Source organism: Chenopodium quinoa, unplaced genomic scaffold (assembly GCF_001683475.1).
Source record: "Chenopodium quinoa cultivar QQ74 unplaced genomic scaffold, ASM168347v1, whole genome shotgun sequence".
Taxonomy (NCBI): domain Eukaryota; kingdom Viridiplantae; phylum Streptophyta; class Magnoliopsida; order Caryophyllales; family Amaranthaceae; genus Chenopodium; species Chenopodium quinoa.
In genome coordinates this window covers 13305212-13312428 of record NW_018742204.1, presented here as the reverse complement: position 1 = coordinate 13312428, position 7217 = coordinate 13305212, and the positions used below count along the sequence as shown (strand labels likewise).

General features: G+C 38.0%; 1 long non-coding RNA gene across 1 annotated transcript; it reads left to right on the top strand.

The window, feature by feature from the left end:
* Positions 1–2938: 2938 nt before the first annotated feature.
* On the top strand, positions 2939–4618 carry LOC110718987. Its single transcript, XR_002511002.1, has 3 exons — positions 2939–3131; positions 3231–3441; positions 4237–4618. It is a non-coding gene; the product is annotated as an uncharacterized LOC110718987 (long non-coding RNA).
* The last annotated feature ends 2599 nt before the right edge of the window (positions 4619–7217 follow it).

Here is a 7217-nt window from a genome sequence, read left to right as displayed (position 1 = left end):
ATCCCTAAGACCACAATCCGTATATTAGTCAAAGATTTACCTAAATGAGCAGCAAATTAATCAAGTAGGGTAAACCACTTTTGATGTGAGGAGAGAAGGTTTGTTGAGATGATGTGAGATGTTTTAGGAAAGTTTCTATTGTTCCGGACTTCTAGGTACGATTAGTTAACTTGTATCTTGGTCGATAATGATTTTTTGCCTAACTGAATACCTGCACATTCAACATAGATTAGCTAAATTTGTGTTTATCCGAAGATAACTGCTCCAACGGTAAAATTAGTAAAATGGAATGATATTGGAGACAAAGAAAATTTGAAGGTGTTTAAGTAAAAACGATTGCCCCTTAGAGGTGGTTGGGCTAAGGGTTAATAAAAAACCTCAAGCATGTGCCATGTTGTTGTAGTATATCAACTTTTACTCCTTCTATTTTTTTTAAATATAATAAAGTTGAGATTATGCAAAATTTAAGATGTTAGTGGGGTAGATCAGGTAAAGTTGTAAGAAAAGATATTAGGCAATTATATTATTGAAAAGTAAATTAGTGTGTAAGAGAGTGGAGACCATTAGAGGAGTGAAAAATATGGTTGTACACCGGTCCAAAAGCGGACCGGACCTGTTGGGACCGGGACCTGAATCAGTGGATTTTGAGGACCGGAGACCAGACCTGATTCAACAGGTCCGGTTCTAGGCCTGACCTGATCGATCAGGTCTAGTCTAGGTTTGGACCTGAATAGACCCGCTTTGTATATTTAAAAATAAATAAATAAATAACCTGGTGCAATTACATAAGCATGAATTCGAAAGAAATGAACAAAAAAAATCTAAAACAGTTAACTAAATTTTAAAAACCCAAAAAAGCATGAATTTTAAAGAGATGTACTAAAAAACAGAAATTCAACATGCAAACATCAAACAACCATTATAAGCAATTGAAACATGAATTAACATATAAATTATCACCCTTAATTCATTATTTCGAATACGAAAATACCCAAACATAATTCGATTTACCTTTTCATAAGGAAAATCGAGCAAGGTTGTTGCTCGCGTCGGTGGTTGATGCACCGTGCAGGGCAGGAGGGTTCTCGCGCTAGTGGTCGGTGGACACCTGGCCGGTGACTGGTGGTCGTCTGAGGGGGTGAGTGAGTGCGTGCAGCGTGACTGCGCGAGGGGTGGGCCGGTGGCGGCTAAAAGAGTGAGGGAGTTAGGGTTTAGAAATGAAAACTGATTTCTTGTTTTGCTTTTTGATGTTTTGTATTTTTTTTGTTTAAATACATGTTTTTACCGGGTTTCAGGATCGGACTTGAAAAACCCCGGTTTTAGACCTGATCCGGACCGGGACATGAATCCTTGAATTTCGAGGATCAGGATCGGACCTAAATCAACTGGTTGGGTCAGGTCTGGTCCCAATAGGTCCGGTTCCAGTCGGTTTTCAGGTCTAGTCCTGTTTAAGTACACCCCTAGTGAAAAATAATAAAGTAACAGTAAGTGGGGACCATTAGTGAGTACAATTATTTTATTATATTGTAAGAGATTTCAAAAGAGGAAGTGTAACTTTTCAAAAATGGACGAAAATAACAAGTGTAGTTTTATTAAAAAACGGAGGGAGTATATTTCTAACAATACTCCCTTTATTATTATTTATCTCTGTTTTTATTAAGTGTATCATTTCTCTTGGCACATATGCAAAATATAGACAATTCAATATTATCTTTTATTTTCAATAATTAAAAGAGAAGTTCTCTTGAGTAAGACCTAACTTACTCCTTATTTATTTGGTAAAATGGAAAGAAATATTAATTTGATATCATTGTATTATTGATTACCACATATTATAACTATTTTAATTAAAATGTTTAATCACGATTAGATTTTTAATCATTTAATAATTAAATTATTACAAAAATAATTATTTTTCTTAAAAAAAAAGCCAAACCCCTTCCTCATCCATCTAGGGCCACCCCCTCAGCTCCCTAGTCCACCCTTTTCTTGGACGGGTGCACGCGCCAACCTCCCCTACCCCCATCAGCGACCCCATTTCCCCCCACCCCTCCCTTAATTTGCCCCACCACTATCCCCACCCCGAATTGACCCCCTCCCCTATTCAATTTTTGGCCTCCTAAACCCTAAGACCCACCTACAAAAGGTTTAGGGTTTGGGGGCAAGAAACAGGAATTGGGGGTCAGTTTGAGGAGGGGGGCTATTTTTGGGGTAAGGAGTTGCGATCGGGGTGGGGCAAATAGAAAAGGGGTGGCACATTAAATGGAGGTAATGAGAATGGGCCATACAGAACGTCGAATGTGGAGGGGAAAAAAGAGAAAAGGAGGGGCGTGGGTCGCCAAGGGGGGGGGGGTAAGGGAGGCTAGTGCCGCCGACGGGGGGTGGCCTGGTAAAGGCTTTGGGCTAGTGGGTTAGAGAGGGGAAGGTTAGGTTTTTAAAAAAAAATATTTTTGTAGTAATTTAACTATTTAAAAATTAATTTAAAATCTCTAATTAAAGTTAAAAATTCAATAAAAAAAAATATAATTAATGTTTTAATTAACTTAATATGATAATACAATGTTATAAATAATGATAATAAGAATTTTTACATTTTACCAAATAGAAAAAGAAAAATTTGGGTGTTATTAAATGAAAATTTTCCTAATAACAAAATTATAGTTGGATATTTATACTATACATTAAAAGGTCACTAGTGGAAAAAACTTCATTTGTAACGGCTTATTTGTAACGGGCATAATAAAATTCGTTACGAAAAGACTATTCGTAACGGGCAATATGTATGACTAATACAAATAACAACTATTTGTAAAGGGAAAAATAATGCCCGTTACGAATATACATTTAATTGTAACGGACAAATAAAGTCTGTTACGAATAATCATTTAATCGTATCCGGCAATATATTGCCCGATACAAATAGACTTGTGATGGGGCGGAACTCACTTAAAGGAGTAAGCCCATTATATTAGAGTATTAGGGTTTCAACACATAGTCGCCAAACTTTCACTTCTCTCTGTCTCGCTCTCTCTCTCCTCACTCAATCTCCTCCCTCCGTTTTTGTTCAGTTTTGCTTGATAATGTTAAAGATTTGAAACAACGACGAGAAGAATCTTATCTTATACTCTGAGGTATGATTTTTTTAAAATTATCCTTTTGAACTATAATGTTTTTAGCTCACATTTGGGATTTTGTGAAGTTTTTTTGATAAATTTTGTTGGATTTTGAAGATCTGAGTTGATTTGATGAATTATGAGGACTGGATTAGTGTTAATGGGGATAATGATGATGGTAAAAATGATTGTTCAATTGATGGTGTTCGATGTTTTCAAGCTAAATTGGAGAACTCCGCTTTTTCTTCGCCCTCTCACTACCCGGCTTCCCCCATTCCCTGTAACCTCTTCAAGAGAAAGTGTACAAACCATCCATCAAAGAAATTGGGTAATTATTCTCACTTTCTCTCTCCCCATTCTCTACCTTTTCTCGATTTTTTTTCATTTTATATTTCTGGGTGTTGTTAGTATCTTGCAAATTTTCAAGGTTGAAATTTTGCAATTTCTACCAAAAAAAAAGCCATTTCTAACAATTTGATTTGCGTATGTTAAAATTCTAGGGTTAATTTGATGAATTCAATTGCTGATTGAGTTTGATTTTGATTATGATTGTAATTGTTCATCCCCTTTAACTTTCTCCCACTTTTTCTCTCACTTCTAGATCCGCCATTAATACGATTTCAAGCTTTTCTTTATCTTTTTATGGTTTAAGCTCTTAATTCATTACTTTTCCGGTGAGTATTCCAGTTTTTTGTAATCTGGGTATTTTTAATTCGTGTTTAATTTTTCTGGGTTTTGTTTGGTTATTCGTTTTCTGTTGATAATCTATTGCATTGTGTTTTTTTTTTGATGTTTTTGGTCAGTTTTTTTTATGTAACTGTAATATTGCTTCGAATTTATGTTTGTTTTTTTGTTTTTGTCTGTTATTGGTGTGAATTTGTTTACTTTCATGTTATTGAAGTATCGTATCATTGAATGAAGCAGTAATCAATTTGAGTTATACTCATGTGTGTTTCGGGCAGGATAGGGTAGTGATTTGTTAATGAATCTATATTAAGTTAGAGTGAATACTCTGCATAGTTTTAATTTTATGCTAATTTGTAAGAAATATCTAATCTTGCTGCTTTACTCTCTTACATGCATGATATCAAATATTTTAAAATATTGAGTGTTGATCTTTCAGGAACTGGTGAAGACTGGACCCCCAATCATGAAAGCTTTGTCGGGATCTACATAATGCTTGTCTGTTGATCACCATGGAAGCTCCATATTATAATCACCTGAGATGGTGGCAAAGTCCAACTGAAGGGCAAAGTTTATCAATTGAAGTAGTTGCTGCATTGTTAATTTGTTGAGCTAGTTGATGAATAAAATTAGCACAAGAAAAGTCGCTCTTATTTGATACTCTATTTTTTAAAAGTTTTAGTTATTAGGTGATAATGACTGTCGGCTTAATGCTGATTGTATATGATTTGTATAAAATATAAATTTCACTATTTTTTTAATGTAAATTTAACTAATTAATAATTGATAAAATGATTGTGCAGGCAAGAGGTCCAACATGTGCTGGATTTTTTTTTTTAAATTTGGGGCACCCACTATTTGTAACGGGCAGATATCATGCCCGTTACGAATAACAGACTTATTTGTAATGGGCATTTTGGTGCCAGTTATGAATAACAGGGTTATTTGTAACGGGCATTTGGGTTCCCGTTACGAATAACGGGGTTATTTAGGCACTTGTGTTGCCCGTTACGAATAACTACTTATTTGTAACGGGCAAGTACCCGTTACAAATAACTTGTCTATCCGTAACGGCCGTATACGTAACGGCCGCTTCCCGTTACGGATAGACTATTTTTGCCCGTTAGGGATAGCAATTTTTCCACTAGTGGGTGTTCTGAATCAAGGACACAAGCCACGTGTCTCTGTTTCTTACACCAAGAGAATGTCACATCACCCAATAAGAAATATGAATGTTATTCGTCAATTTAAAAAATGTTTTTGTTAAAAATTGAACTTAGGTCCTTTGAAAAATGAATGGAAATCATACCTATTTTGCTATCTTATAGTTTAGTTAACTTATTATTTTTATTTAAGCATTAACTTATTCTTCTTTAATGTACTTAATGTAGACTATGAGAGTGTTTTTCTTTGTATTTTTACATGCCAAATTATTTTCTTAGACTAAATCTAACATAAATGTATTTAACATTATTATGTACATAAAAAATAAAGGAAATTTTCACATTTGCTACCAGCGAAAGCACCCTGATTTGGGGTTTTTTGTACGTACCCGAATGGAGGGCGTGTACGTCCCTCGGGAGACAGATCCGCAATGCAACACTCGAACGGCCCGGACACCTGCAAAACAACGGACCCCGGGGGGGCCGGAGGTCCGCCTCCGACGATCAAGTCAGTGATCGAAATAATGTATTTTAGAGAGAGAAAGTAGAGAGAAGGGAGAGTAATTGTGGGGGGGCATTGCCCTTGGAGAGAGAATTGGATCCCTTGAAACTGATGTAAAGATCAGTATTTATAGAGCATTGGGATATGTGCCTCTTAGGTTATTTAACCTAAGTAGATTGGCTTCCCATCATTTTACGGTTTCTAGGGTTGTGTGCTTAGAGCCCATTTTCACCCTTCTATCATTGAGTGACACGTGTCATGCTCTAATTGGCTCATTGAGCGCTGAGCTTGCGGACAGGTGTCGAGGTGGCATTGGTCCACATAAAGGGGGTATTTTTACCCCAAACATTAGCCCCTCGAAAGGGTTAATTTCTCTTTTAAGAGGAGTTACTCCTTTCGAAATCCAGGCTTTATTTTCCGCTTCTTCAAAAGCTCTATGGGCGGCATATGTCTAGTTCAATAAAAGAGAGATTTGATTAATTTGGAAAATTTGATGCCTTAAAGGGTATGGTATTTTCTAAGTTAATCAATAATAATGATTGCCGCCTGAACTAGACAGATGACGACTTTTATTTCTTTTAGCCCCACTATGGTGGTCATATGACCTTTGGGTGACTTAGAATATTTTTGAGACGTTTGACATCCCATAAGGCAGGAGGCGAACGACCGCCTGGGGCAGGAGGCAAATGGCTGCCTGGGGGCAGGAGGCAAATGGCCGCCTGACTCTTCATAGGGCAGGAGGCAAATGCAGCCTGACTTTTTATAGGGCAGGAGGCAAATGGCCGCCTGACTCTTCATAGGGCAGGAGGCAAATGCCGCCTGACTTTTTATAGGGCAGGAGGCAAATGGCCGCCTGGGGTGTTTGTAATCCAATTATACTTTCAATGTCCTTTTACCCATTGGGAGGACTTGTATAATTTCAGAAGGTAATCTAGGTTAGAACTTTGGTCGGTCACCGGCTGACTTCTTTTGGACATCCGGGTCTCGAAGACTTGGTCGTTCTTTAGATTACCCAGGTCAGGCGGCTATGAGTTAACCAATGAGGTCTTTCAATTTTTGCCGCCTGCATGCGTACGTAAAGCAAACGATAGAGTGCTTTCTGCGACGATTGCACCCGGAGGGGTGTCGCCGGACGCCATATTTCACATTGGAGCAGGCGCATTTACAAAAATGTATAACCATCCGGCCATTGGCCTCGTGTCTTTTTCAAGACGGTTATATAGACATTGTACAACTCTTTTTGCCCCAATCGGGAGAGTCCGTGCAATTTGGAATGAAAAGCCTAAGTAAGAACTTCGGTCGGTCACCGACTGATGTCTGAGGACATCCGATGTTCCGAAAACTTGGTCATTCTTTTAGACTGTTCTGGTCAGACGGCTATGGATGGGCCGATTCAGCCTTCCAATTGTGGCTGCCTGCATTGGTACGTAGAGTAAGCAGATTGGCTTCTCTCTGCGACGATTGCACCCGAAGGGGTGTCGCCGGACGCCATATTTCACATTGGAGCAGGCGAATTTGTGAAAAAAGCAGCCATCCGGCCATTGGCCTTTGGTCTAGATTGAGACCGGCTGTATAGCCACTAAGCGGTTTTGTGCTTAGCTTAATTATCTGGCCATTGGCCGCATGTCACTTGGACGTTGAATTTGCTACTAAGTTTCAAACTTAGTTTATTATCCGGCCATTGGCCTCACGTCACTTGGACGTTAATTTAGCTACTAAGTTTCAAACTTAGTTTATTATCCGGCCATTGGCCTC